Source organism: Haliaeetus albicilla, chromosome 4 (genome assembly GCF_947461875.1).
Source record: "Haliaeetus albicilla chromosome 4, bHalAlb1.1, whole genome shotgun sequence".
Classification (NCBI taxonomy): Eukaryota; Metazoa; Chordata; class Aves; order Accipitriformes; family Accipitridae; genus Haliaeetus; species Haliaeetus albicilla.
Window position 1 is genome coordinate 5515848 of NC_091486.1, and position 14887 is coordinate 5530734.

The window sequence follows — 14887 nt, forward strand, 5'->3', positions numbered from 1 at the left end:
AAATAGAAAAAGGATCCTACCTGATGCTTTTATGCTATGGTGCTTCCAAACTGTTATTAGCAGCATCTGGGCCAAGTTTGGGCCAGTTTTGCAGGGGAATTCGTTTCACGTACTTTGGAAGGCAGAGCTGCCAAGCCCTGTGCAACTGCTTGTGAGGCACTCCATGTTCATTATATAATTAGCTAATTTGCCTTTTGGCAAATAGTTAGCATCTGGATATAAATTTTAGTTTTGAAACCTCCTGCGGTTGATTTGCTGGAGAAAGGCATTAAACAAAGACAGACTTTACCCCCCTCCCCTCCCTGTTGTTTATAGGGTTTCTGGAGCAAAGGCGCAGCCTAACTTTAAGGCATTCACCTAAGAGAAAGGGGACAGGGGACCACACCAAAAATCCTTTTGGAAGTAGCATTTTCAGGGCACTGTGGAACAGAAGCAGCAGATGGGATAAGGGTAGGAAAAAGTCAGGGAGCAGTAGAGGTACCAGAGAAATCTTTGACATGAGGTTGGATGGGTGATACAGGAAGGGAAAACTGATTCATAGAGTGGGGGGGGGGAATTACGCTGCATGTGAGAAAGGAGAACTTTAATTGCTGGAGACGCGGGTAGATCAGCTTACTTACGGGGCAAGAAACACCGCTGAGCTGAAGGGACAAAATCACCTTTCTGGCTGGGACAGCAAAATCAGTTCAGTCCTACACACACAGCCATTTTTGGAGACAACTTCAGGAGCTGAAAAGCCCTCACTGAGGGAAGAAGGGGTTCGTACTTTTAATTAAATTATCGGCCTCGGTGTGTCAACACTTCCAGTTGCTTTTCCCTTGAATTGGTCCGTGTGTTTGGATGCTCGGAGTGGAGACAAGCCTGCTCCAGCAAGGAGCACAGCATCCCTGCAGCGGATCGGGTTGAGCTGAAGCCAGAGGTCAGACACCAACTACAGGCGTGAGGTGGCTGCTAAATAGTCAAATGGCATTTTACACGTCTGGCAGCTCAATGGTTAAGATCCTGAAACCCCGATTTCTAAATGTACACTTGACTTACTTTCAAACATGTGATATGGAAGTCATGAGTATTACAGAGGTGAAAAATGGAAAGGTTATTGCAATGCAAATTTGTACACACAGTAAAGCCATCCCATTTCTGAGAATCGGGCCCAGGTTAAAAGAATAACACAGCAAATTGCAGAGATCAGATCTTGGGCTTCCTCACAAAGTGCTGGGTCTTGGCAAAACTATTTTCAACAACATTTTTTTTGGTAACATTTTAACATTTTGTAACATTTAAAAACTGTTTTCACAAAATCCTGATGTTTGATAACAGTGAAACTATTTAAATAAGTTCTAATTTTCCTTTAATGGGAAAAAATACTTTTCTGCCTTTCTCTTTGAAAAGAGACAAGACACAATAAAGGAAACAAAGTAACAGTGTTAACTTCCCAATGAAAAACAAAACAAAAACCCCCTTCCCTTTGCTATCTATAATTTCCATGAAAAAAGGAAAAATATACTTTTTATCTTTTAGCAAAAATTAAGAAAGTGAATTGTTCATCTTGCTGCCCTTCTTATGTCTTTGGTAGCTTAATTATTGTTCTGTCACACAGTAACAGTCAGTAAGTATTCCTCTCCTACAGCAGCTCATGGAGGTAGAGGAAGTTTCATATTGCATTTATCAGGTTTTTAATCCATTTAGGCATGTTGCTTTGTTCAGAAATTGATCATATAATGAGCAAACCGACCAGTATTACCCAAGAACTTTATTTCATGAGTTTGGGTACAGTATCAATAATCTTAGTATATAGGTTTTCTGCAAAGCAAAGTGTTAGTTCTTCAAGAAAAAAGAGGATAGCAGTATTTCTAAATTTTGGCTTGAGGTATGCCTGTGTTTCCTACAGCTATGTACAGTGAAAGACAGAATGCAAACGTTCATTCATTAGCAACTTGTACCAAGTAGTTGTAACAAGCCCCTTTATCCAAGAAAGGAAAAAAATCTACCCATGATTAATATAATTTGTTATATTTGTTATTCAGGACTATGAGATTGAAAATGTTGTATATATTTTTCAGTATTTTTCAAAATAAGCTTTCGATATCTTCCAACTTTGCTCCTTATGACATATGCACCACTATCACGTCAGAATCATAATGAACACAAAAGTGCTCAACATAGTAACATGAAAACACTGCAAAATTAAAGTGCTTCTTGTTACATTCACTAATTCCAATCTTCTGCTGAAGAGCATACTGTACATGAAGAGCATCCATTGAAACCAAATGCAACAATATTACAGAAGAATAAAAATCACACTAGGTTCACCATTACACTAGACCTGCGAGCCTGAAAAACCATAAAAATGGAAGAGGAAGTAATGAAAAAAGAAGCTAATGCCACACATGTGGTGAGTCAGAGCATTCTTGTAAAGGAGAAAACATATTGCTGTGCCTGTGAAAAGTGTTTAAAATCAACACACCTACGTAAACATTTCTGCTGTTGGGTTTTGCTCTTAGCCTTTGCTACACTGTTTGTTATCTCCGCTGAAGTACAGCTCAGGGGCAGTAAGTGCTTAAACACACAACTGATGGATATAAAGGGGGACAGATGAAAAAACTACAGGTAAAGAGAGGGGATAACAAGTAAACTGCCGCATGGTTTTTTGCAATTATTCTTATCTGCACGCTGCTGTGTCTTTATTTTTTTTCAACCGTCCCCACCACGCTGCTCTCACAGCTAACACGTCACACATCCACGCCCAGGGCACGGACACAAACAGCGAAGGCTGCTGAGGGATACGGTGTCCTGGGCTGCTGCCCAGAAGTGTCCTGAAGCCAGTTTATCCGAGTACTAGAAAAACAGAGAAATCCATTGTAATGCAAATACAAAGCAGATGTAACATTCCTATGCCTCTTCCTTTGCAGAAAGATGTCATCCAGCCCAGAATAAATTGTACTTCGGAATTAGCATTAATTTCAACCATCAGTCATATCTCTAGTCAAAGCAGGAGATCAGGAATGACGCTACATCACCATTGCCTCAGTCTTTACTCCAGTTTTATCTTTTTATATCAGACAGACAATAAAACAGAATTCCTTGGTGAGTTCGGTCTGCCGTAAAATGTTAAATGTCCTAAACTCAACAGCACAGTCTCCCTTATCAACAAAAACTGCAGTCTTATCAGCAAACATCAGTGAGTTACTTGATACTTCTGAAGTCCTACAAAAGCCACGCTCAGCAGCATTAATTATCACATGTCCTTTTAATTTTTCTACCTGTTGCAGCCATATTAGACTTTTGGTGGTGTCCCGCTGAACAGACAACACACTGCGCAAGGTTCATGGAGGTCATCTTACCTCATGTGTCTAAAAGCTGGCCTTTTAGTCACTCTTTTCTAGTCCAGCATTTGAGGATTTCTGCAAATAAAACCAGAAATGACCCACTGAATTTTTCAGGCAACTCTAATGTACATGTACAGCTACCCATGTCTCTCCTGTGGTCAAAGAGAAGGGTAAAAAATCTCTTCTGTTTTGTTCGTAGCAATATCTCCCTGCCCAGCATTTCTCTGTTACATATATGGAATACGCTGCTCAGCCTGTTATTCACAATTTTATTCATGCTCTGAGGTATATAATCCAATCTCTATGAAGGCCGCACATAAAGGCAAATTTCTTGACACAGCTTGGCCCAAATCATAGCAGACTTCCTAGGTTGTAGCCCAATACAAGAAATAAAGTATTTTCAAGCATCATTGTTAAAGAACTCTTAGGCTGTTTAGAATCTTTTATCCTTAAGATTTTAACTTGACCCTTGATATGATGACCGTTTCAACCTTTTCAGTTTATTCTCTTATGCTAAGAGAGGGTTATATTTTACAGTAACATTTGGATAATAACTACATAATTCTCATGATAGAAATCTCATGTACCAGCTTAATATCCAGTAGGAATAAAGTGTGTTATCATTTAAAGCAATTTCCTCCTAGTTTGTGCAATACAGGATATGCGGTTCCAGACAGGTCGTAAAGGCCTGATCCTGCTCTCAGGTTCACAGTGAACCCACTGAAGTTCATGGAATTGCAACAAAGCAAAAGTAATGGAAATACACTTTATAACAAGCTGCAGGAGGGAAGACTTGCACCATTGTACAGCAGTAACTATGTTTAATTTTGGGCCTAAGAACATACTCTAAGGTTGTTCTGATGACTGAGTTCCTAAGAATTAAAGTGTTAAAATGCAGTACTTCATTTCTCATTCCTGATAGTTACTACACATACGAGGAATATGTGATTCTCTACTTACAGTACGTCACAGATCCTCATGGGTGTGGAGCCTGCACTGCACGGTAACTTACAGCCTGTTACAGTTTGATGCTTCAGTGATTTCCTGCCCATTGACTGCAGTGCTAAAAATAGGAGTGGCTTTCTGCTATGAAGATTGTAGGGGTTTTTTTCTATTTTTTCAACTAGTAATAGCACCTTACACAATTAAAAAAATTAAAAGGATGAAATAAAATAATAGAAGGATGATGGCGAGTCCCACTTTCTAGCAGATGGCAGCAAAATGTCTTCAACCAAATATACAGTCTCAGGGGAAATATTATTAGTCTTTACAAACTGTTGCTCAATTTCTCTCGAGGATTTGATGATGAGAGACACAAAGACAGAAAATCTCAATAGATGTGCAATGGCTGTCAATGAGGATTTAAGCATAGAGCCAAGGTCCTCCTTTGTGTCATTCTGAAATTTTGTAGATGATTGCTTAGTGAAGAAGGTTGCCCAGGGAGGTTGTGGCTGCCCCATCCCTGGCAGTGTTCCAGGCCAGGTTGGATGGGGCTTGGAGCAACCTGGTCTAGTGGAAGGTGTCCCTGCCCATGGCAGGGGGGATGATTTTTAAGGTCCCTTCCAACCCAACCCATTCTATGACTCTGCGACAGCTGAAAGCCCCAGGACCTGTTCCCTGCTATACGTAGACCTTTAAAAATAGCTGGATCAGATGACAAAGGAAAACAGGGATTTGGAAAAGCTACTTGTACCCTATATGGCAGAGATGTGCTGTCTCTGGAAATGCTTTCCTATCTGGATAGAAATGGCATGAGCGTTAGAAAGAGAAGAGAATAGGAGACAGTTACTATTCCAAAGCTGTGCAGATACAATGACAAACTCTTCACATCCATATTTAATGACTACAAATCCACTTCTACAGATCTAACTCTAATTCTGTAATCCTCAATGACCTGCTATCTACAGGACTTCCCTGCACAAATAAAAGCTTGCTAGGAAATATTGCTAGGATATTATTAGAAACAACAAAACCACACGCAATAGGGTAAAAGAGCTTCTTCAAGTCAGCAAGTGACTGCATATGGTCATGTCTTTTCTTGCATCACTTAGTTTCTTGATTATATTACATGTGAAGGTCTCCGGAAAGGTAACAGTTGTTTCAAAAGTTCATCTGTCCCAATATATCATATGGGATAGCATAATGGAGTCTATTTTCACCACTCCTATGTCAATTTAATATCTCAGTTTCAAGTGGAACTTGAAGCTAAAAGTATCCTTTGTGTACAGTTTGGCCTGCATATGTTCTGGGAACAGTCGTCCATAGTAGAAATTCAGTTGAATATGTAAAAGAACATGCCTGGGAAAAATCGCTACTTCTAGGTCTTCCTGCTGGCAGCGCATTTCATTTCTTTCTGGAGTGCATCTGATCCGCAACACCTGCCTCCATTTTCCATGCTGTGCAAGCTAGACTACAATCTTTCAAACGACGAATATTGGTCATATATACACAGTATTAAAAAAACAAACTTGAATATAATCTGATACGTAACATTTCTAATGAACCCTATGACACTGAACAGCCAAACGAGTATAGTTTAGACATTAGACCAACGGCAGCAAATAGTTTACAGCATCATAAAAGTTTGTAACAATTTACTTGATTTAACACCAAAAAAGACCTGAGAAGTACTAGAGGGGAATGCTTGGTTACTCTTGACCTGCCCTCACCTAACATGAGGAAAAGATAATTTCCTTCTACCTCCTTCCTTTCTGCTGCACATTTATATACCGCAGGCAAGTACAGAGTAGAGTCATGGCTTTCCAACCACCGCAAGTAGGACTGACCAGCTCTGAACTCATTTTACACCTGCATATGATGCTTGTCACACGGTAACTTTTTAGTTTAAAGCTGTCTAATTCTGAATAAAAAAAAATCCAATGTTTTCTCTAGGAAGATCACATAAGAATCACAAATTTTCTCCGGTGCTTGAAAGAAATCTGTTCCTATAGCCTAAATGTTCAGAAAAGTGTTGTTACTTTTAATGTTGCCAGATCTGAAGTGATGAGATACTATGGGAAAGGTTATTCTTGCAGTATTTACAGATACAAGCAGAAGCAGAAGTGACAGAAATTTCAAAGTAAGACTGCTTGAAATACTTCCAGCTCAATTTTGCAGAACTTCTCCTCACAGAGATTCGGATATTCATCCAAACTTTCCATGCTTACCTGAACTAGACATGTGGTGAGGGTAATTTTGGAACAGCCCAAACTCTCTGGAGAAGTAGAAGAGTTGGTACCACAAGACAAACTGATGTATTAGAAAAATATTTTTTAAATGCCTGAAAGCTTGCTGCAAATAGCCGAAGAAACAAACTTCCTATAAGTTCTAAATTTCAGAGCTCTGCCAACAGAAATTTCAGTTTCAGTTTGACAGCGGCTATATAAACAAGCTGTCACAAGGTCAGCTCGGGTAGGACATTACAGCACATTTGTGACCTGCACCACAATCATGTACAGGCTCATGCTCCAGTGGTCCATCCACGGTGGAAGAAGCACCTCACACTCATCGCCGAGTAAGACTATACACAAGTTTTATCCCGCTCTACCTCTAATTCAGGCACTACTGAACACTTGGGGCAGTTGCAAGTCGTGCCTCAGTTTGCCTCCTGGTCCTTAGTTCCTACAGCAGCAGCATCCCCTTCCCTAGAAAAAAAAGCCTTCCTGAGCTCTGTTAAGCCTTTGGTGAAGCAGTAGGAGTTGCTTTAACCTCTTAGAGTGCCTTAGAGTCCCTCAACTTAGTAGTCTAAGCGTACATTTGCCGTGTCTTAATCCATTTTGCAGTTCTGTATATCCACCATCCTACAGAAGACATGTCTGTCAAACTGAGATGCTGAGATTATTGAATAGAAAACGCTTTACAGCTTCTTAGACTTTAAAAACAAATTAAAAAAAAAAAAAAAAACTTATAACAAAACTATTTTTTTTTTATTTAAAACTTATAATAAAACTATTTCTGACACTGCCTGCCTCAATAGTGTCTACAACAAGAGGTTTGCCCCTTATTCGGACAGCAAGACTCGCTCCCTCCCACTCCCCAGGATAACGTTCGATTCCTCGTGCTGTGCACATGAAACGGTCCCTCCTACCCTCTCTCAATCTTCCTCCATACATATCTGCAGCAGTTTTTGCGCTGTGATCCTGCAGCTGCTCCCTTACTTCTTCTCACTGCTCCCACTTCCCATCTGAGGGGGGAAAAAAAAAAAAAAGCTCCAGACACTTTTAATCTGTTCCCACACTCCATCTCCACTTTCCTTTGCAGAGCTCCTGGTGCTGCTCTTGTAAGAGACGCTGCTGTGAAACGCAGCAGAGCCGGCACCTACAATTTTAGGAGAAAACTTTCAAGCTGCAGCAGGAACTAGAAGGGGAAATTCTTTGTGGCTTGCATCGAGCAAGCCCCTCTTCTGCATTTTATGGGGCCCCTGGGTTGTTTTCTGCACCAGCCGCCTCTGCCGTGGCCCAGAGCAGCAGGAGTGCCTGCCCCACCGCGCTGCTTCTCAGCACCACGCGGCAAAGCAGGGAGAAGACCAAGGCGTTTGTTTTACGTGACAGTATCCGATATCACATCCCGTAGCTAAGATGTCTGCTTTCAGCAAAGGGGAAATACCAATGGTATTGTGGTGTCAAAAATATCATTTCTTTGATTATGCAAGAAGGGTGAGCATAGGCTCTGCCAATTCTTGCTAAATTTTTTACTGCAAATGTACGTTTTTTGGTCCCTGGGAGGGACCAAAGAAAACTTTTTTTCACTAAGGTGGTTCAAGATGACTCCAGAAACCTTGTATGCATGCTTTCTGTGGGCCAGGAGACCAGAGCCCACCTGCACCACTAGTCCCACCACAGATGTGCTGCACTTGGTAGAAGCAGTCAGAGTCAGCAGCGACGACAGCAGGAGTGCGGTGGTGCCAGATCTGCGTGTGAACGCCAGCAGTCGTAGTGAGAAGAGCGGCAGCCATTCATCTGCCCCCAACATTGCTAAGAGCAAAAATACTTAACGAGTATGTATTACATTTTCTGTTGGCTGTGGGCTCATTAGGTAACGTGGCAACATGCAGAGCTGATGGACTCCTCAAAACCGTTGTTGGCTGAAATTGCTGCACTCAGCTCAAGTGAGCCTTTGCAGTCCTACGTAAAGTTAAAATGTCCTTACAGTGTATCAACCTTATTCCCTAAACATCTGTATCTTGGTGCATGATACAAGTCTGGTAAGAAATCTCTGCGTTTAACGATTTTCGTTCTTTTATTTTATACAGTTTTTGCTCCACACCTTGATAGAGTCCCTCTCTTCACGTACGTGCACTCTAGGGAAGATTTTATAAAAAGACCCAAACTTTAGATGAAAATTAAAACTAGAAAAGAAGTTTTCCAATTAAAATCTCTGTGTAGCAATTCTGAAGGTCTCAGGTCTGTACGACTGCATACTGCTCAATCCAGAGCCAGTGCTAGACTGTCCAAAAGAAAGTCAAGAATGGATTCAAGAGACCAGTTTCTCTAAGCCTCTGCTAAGACTGGGGGCACTTCTTGCCTTTGCCAGGGCCTAGGATTAATGAACAAGGAGGAACCGACATGCTTTTACTTGGGCTGTTTCCGCTTCCTTTGCCACTCCAGGAAGAGTGGGTGGATTAATGTCACCTCCTAGTCCAAAAATCATCACAAGAATTTGATTACTTTTTACTACTGGTTACTATATTTTGCTCTTTTTGCTAATAAAGTAACTAAGCATGCAGTGTACTGTTCATAATAGAAACAATAATCTTTCTAGATCAAACCACAGCACTACTCAGCCCAAAGCACAGAAGGCAGCACATGTCAGAGCAGGCCGGCCAGTTGGAAAGTCTGACTTAACACCTTCCTAGTGGAAAACATTGATTCATTTCTAGCAAAGCTATGCACTAGAAATGCGTTTTGAGAGAGCCCAGGGAGGCTTCTGCTGGTGTTTGCTGTGGGTGTCCGTGTTGTTATGGTGAGTCTCTCCTGCGACGTGTGTGTGGTTTTGGCTCTGGCCGACATCACCATGTGGGCTGGGGATGCCCCAACCGGTGGGACGCGCTGCCAGCATTGGGTCCATTGCCCCACTGGGGACCGCTCAGTTCCTCCAACTCCGCTGTCCCAAGCAGACATCTGGCCGGTCCGGCAGTAGGTACCTCCTGAACCACAGCTGCAGCAGAGGCACCAGAAACTCCGAGAGCATCCCGACACCCAGCAGGCTGGTGACAGCCCCACCAGCCATGGAGGTGACTCTCCTGGAGACAGAACTCCAGAGCTTCAACCATCTTCACAAAAATATGTGTCATTTCCCTCCTCACCCACAAAGGAAAGGAGTTTAGTAACATCCTGAGCAGAAGACAAACAAGTACAGGTGCTAAGCACTGTGCCTTGCCTGGGAGGAACTTCTGTATGTGCTTCAGATAGGCGCTCCGGTATCTGATTCAGCACCAAATACAGTGGTGGCTTGGCTCAGGGTGTGGCAGGAAAAGAAATGAGAAACAGAGCAAGCACATGTTTAAAGCACATCTCTTCGGCTCTAAGCCACATGCACTTCTGTTTTTTCTTCCTCCTTGCCTCGCCTTCCCCTCTTATCAGGTTGCAGTTGTGCTGAAAACTGATGGATGTCTCGGAGAAGGAATCAAAAGTCACTTTAAGTTCATTTCTTCAAGGACTGTGCCTGTTTAGTATATCAGGCACAGGCTTTGGAAGAAATATTCATGAAAAACCACAGTACAAACCCACAATAACCGGCTTAACTACAAGTGAATGATTTAATACCTGACAATCTCAAATGGCAGGAAGTGAGGAAGTGTTATATTGTGTCTTAAACAACCTTAAACCACTAACCGTAGCAATATCAAACTTGCTTAGTTAATTTATTGAAGAAATGCTTCAGTAGGTATCTGTGCACTGTCTGAGTGAGTATTTTACTGTGTAATGTGCACATACCCCCAGAAGTTTAGAAGCTAATTTGGAGAATAGCAGTATCTGTTTAACCCTCTGATAGCTTTCCTACTTAATTCCCAAACCAGTTCTTTTTCATGCTAAGTAAGGTGAATGAAAATACAGAGAAATGAAGAGACAAAGGCCAAAATTTCCAAGCATGGATGAATTTGGGGTTCTTAGTTTCTGGCAAACAGGACTCACTTTTACACATGCCAGACCTCAACACTTCCAGGTGACTTCAGCATGAGCCAATAATGCACAGAAAATCTGCGCCGGCATGACCTGGCTGCATCCGCAGACCAAGCTCTAGCATAAGTTAGCTTTGCCCCATGGTCAGTTTGCAACATCTAAGTATCCACACTGAGAAAATTAATGCCTGCTTTTCTCATTCAGACAGCCTTCTTAAAAAAAAAAAAAAATCCAGTAGCATTTGTTTTTCTCCTATTTCAGCCAGCCTGGAAGTTTGCACCCCAAGGTTTTTCAAGTTGTAATAAAGATGATGGGTCCACTGCTTCTGGGATAGGAGGTCTTACTCTTAAAATGAAAATAGATCTGCATTGAGGAAGTTCCTGTGCAAATGAGGAGCTAACTGTTTGTTTCGTAGTAAGTCTCCAAAACAACTTTTTTATAGTATTTCTCAAAGCAAGAAGACCGACAAAGGCATGTTGAGTGCATGAAGGCACAATCTTAACATCCAGCACGGCAATGAAACAACCACCTCTGTCCTTCAGATGTCAATAAGAGAGTTGTCAGTGAAATTAAGATTCATTGAGACTGCTGGTTGAAGCAGACCAAACTTATGAGAAGGTTTCAGAAGCAGGTAACACCAATGCCTTCTGACCCAGAGCAACCTCACAGGTTCCCAAATGCACACCCAGCAGGGAATTGTGCTGTTGTGAGCAAGCTGAAGGCAGCAGGGCCTTCAGCCTACTCTGAGACTAAAAGGACATTACAGCAATTAGTTCGATGGTGACAAAAGCTGTTGCAAGTCACCACAGGATGGGAAAAGAGACAGTTTTGTGCAGGTTGTGTAACCAGCTAAAGAAATCTGCTGCTGTGCTCTGAAGAGAACTTGAATTATCATGGAAGATATGTGGTCAAAAGCTGGGCCAAAATTTTATCCCATCTGTTTTTTTCAGGACTAATCCTATCAACAAGTGAACCCAGGAAAACAATCAAAGCATCTTCATATAGATGGTATCCACCAGTACCAGCTTCTGTCATTGCAGCACTAAGAAATAAGTTTGATGCATGCATGTGGAAGTCTTAGGAGAAAAGTGAAATGTAGAGACTTTAGCTAGAGCTCAAGTGATGCTTTGTTTTGTCTTTAAAAGAGATAAGCCCAGACAACACCTGTACAGGACTAAGATACATTCTGTACAACGGCCACATTTCAGATGTCTAATTAAGGACACACCTAAGCACTGACAGACTTCTCCAATGTCGAGAGGAAGTTTTTAGCAGCATGCAGACTTTAACAATGCATTAAATGGTTAGCAACTCACACTGATTGAGCTGACACGGCACAGAAGCATCTCAAAAAAAAAAAAAAGTCCAGAAAATAAGCAAGCATCAGAATTACATGTTGTGAGCCTTCAAAAAATTCAGAAGATGCTGCCTATAACCCACTAAGCCCCACGTGACTCAGTAGAAACAGGCCATAATACAGCAGTTCCCACTGCTAAAAGTCTGCGGGACTGCTTAGCAGAGAATCAAGCTGAAGTCTCTGAGCAGCACAGCAAAAACCACCCTCACTACAGCACTGGAGATCACGGTGGGCACTCCATCCCTCTGTGTGGGATAATACTTTTTAGAGCCTGGCCTGAAGCTCGTCACTGTAAAGAAGTAATAACTCCTGGGAGCAGAAACAGATAGAGAAATCCAAACCAGAGCTGTGGACAACAGTCTCAGTTAAGCTAGCCCTACATCAGGGAGGTTGTGGTGGGGTGCCACCCAAATATCGGGAGAAGAATTGAAATGTGTCTCCGTCACCATTTTAGTTTCTGGTTCCTGCTTCACTCCAGGTGGGGAAGAACATGCCCGAGACCGCGGGCTGATACAGATCTTTCCTTTGCTGTCCTGGCAATCCCAGCCCCCATGAGAGGGGCTACCGTGGGGGCCACACGCTCGTGCTTGGTCGGAAGAAGATGGAGTATCTCTTCCAAGCTAGGGTATCTCTTCTATCAAAGCAAAAGGAAGTTTCCACAAAAGGCGAGGGTTTTTTTGTAATTCAATAATAGTGTACAGCAGGAGCTTTAAAATATAGAGTGCTTCAGCTGTTCACTCTATTTGGAAAAGAAAATGAACAAATGTATGTTACAGATGTAATTGGATTGAGAGGTAAAGTGAACAAGAGATGCTGCTTTTAAATGAATTTCCTTTGGACACAAAGAGGTAAGTTGCAGGGAAGGGAGAAAATAAAGAAAAATAACTCAGAATTCAAACTACTTTACCAAATCTCACAGCTCTGTGGAAAATGCATTTCAAATGATGCTAAGACATTGCAGCAGTAACATAAAAACCACTACAAACACAGCCCAGGAAGAGAACATGTTTTTTTTTATACAATTTCCCTGTCTGTGCTGATTTGTGTATGCAGGCGGGACAGCTTTTTTTCTCAAAAAAGTACAGAAAATTTGAAATGTAATCTTATAACACTACGCTAAAATCTGTCTCCAGTTAGTATGCACGATTTCAAAATGAGCTTCAAGCCACGTGTGCTATCTTTCAACTCTGACCCATATTTCCAAAAGAAAACCAAGTTGCTTCTTACGATAAGGCTATCAGTTACAAACATGAGTACATGTCACAAAGTTTGCAGCAAACTACACGTTAGCAGGAAAACAAATCTTCACCATACAACAGATCTTGTTAGTTCTGGCTCTGCTTTATGTGGCCCATAATCAAAGCATTATATTGTGTTATTTGAACATCCTCCTAAATTACTATTTCCTTGTAAGGCTCTGAAGACCAGAAAGCAGTGTTTGCCCACTGATGGCAATGCGAAGTGATTTTTTTCTGATAAAAAGCTTCAAGTGAGATGGGGACTCAGGACAGACAACCTTTTTCTGGCCAACTCCGAAGCAGAGGAGGAATTAACCTGGATCTAAACAGCCTCATGCAGGAAACATGCTACCGGGATATCTCCATTGAACAGCTCCATGAGGAACAGCATTGAGGGTGCCCATAGACAAACCAAGGATATTTTTTGTACAATGTCCTTTTTGCCTCCCTGTATCCTGTTCCTATTAGCACCACTGATGAATAATAGAGCGGTACCAAACTTTTGGATACTGAGGAGGGCAAGAGATCCCTCTATTGATCTCTTCAGTCTCTAGCGATACAGAATATCGACTAGATAGCTACGCTTACCATTCTACTACCTTTTACAGTACCCACAGCACTAATCACCTCCCTCGTGGTCACCGGCAGGGAAGCCAGTTAATCAAACAGTGCTAAACTGCACCCGGCAAAGGCAAATGCTGGGAGAATTGATCTAATCTCATTTTCCAGCCAGTGCCACCAGCCTTTTCTACCTTTTGGGACAACTAGTTAGTACTAGCAAGGATATGAGAAGTGATAAATGGTTTGGGATACTAGAGTGGGTCTGATACAGTTGCCTCTTGCATAGGATGCAACAGATTTACTAGATCCTGAAGGCAAATTTTGCCTTTAAAACATCGTTTCATATTGGTACCCTCTACAGTTTTGCTCATTGCTTTCAAATTCACAAATGCCAATAGAAATAATTGTGTAATTAACATAATCCGTATTGAATGCAAGCAAAATACACACGGTTATGATTATTTTAAAATCTTTAGCAACAGGTTTCCTAAACTGCATTAAGATGAATTTAAGGTTCCTTACCTACAGCCTCACAGACGCCGTCATCTCATCTCAAACTGCCATCAACCAGCAACAGTTTTAACTATTTCAAAAAACGGAAAACATCTAGGTCACATGTCTGTAGACAGCATTTAGGTTAATCTCCCGCAGCTCATAAAGATAGAAAGTAAGCAGGAAAAAAAAGTAAAATAAAACCACTTCCTGCAACAGCAGAAGCTAACCATGTCCCCAGTGAGCAACTTACACCCAGGTTTAGTGCAAAACTCTTCCGGATTGGATAAAGAACAAAACTTTAAAGTATGAAAGCAGGTCCTCTCTTAAAATTGCAACAAACAGGGAGGGTTAGTTTTTGCAGGAGGTAAACATGAGGTTTAAAAGGAAATGCTGAAAGGGATTATGATTCTAAGCGTCAAGACAACTTCCCTTTTCTTACCTTCAGTGAAACCCTTTGAGTACTGAAATAAATCGCTTGCAACAAATCTGCTTTGCTGTTTTGAAATGTAGCTTTAGTAAACATGACACTTACCATACTGTTACTTTAGATTTACAAAATAGCAAATTCTAGCCAATCAGAGAGATTGCTACTTAAAAAAAAAATGCCTTGTACTATTGCCTGGTGAAGGTCGCCCAGACAAACACTTCTGTTTCTTTGATTTTCTGTTTTAACACTTCTCCATGAAGCAGCTCCTGGAGAAGTAGAAGCACACACCTCCGCCGCCCTGCTTCACTTCTCCCAGCACCTCACACCGTACCGGTCCCTCTCAGGCAGGATGAACCCAGAGA

At 41.7% G+C, this 14887-nt stretch overlaps 1 protein-coding gene across 1 annotated transcript in view; it reads right to left on the reverse strand.

Moving 5' to 3' along the window:
* Positions 1-14567, reverse strand: part of ARHGAP15 (Rho GTPase activating protein 15) — a 330335-nt gene extending 315768 nt beyond the window's left edge. The window contains exons 1-2 of the mRNA XM_069780763.1: positions 14349-14567; positions 14126-14186 (exon numbers count right to left, since the gene is read on the reverse strand). The gene's annotated coding sequence lies outside the window, so the exon portion shown is untranslated. The remainder of the gene's footprint in view (positions 1-14125; positions 14187-14348) is intronic.
* Between the last annotated feature and the right edge of the window lie 320 nt (positions 14568-14887).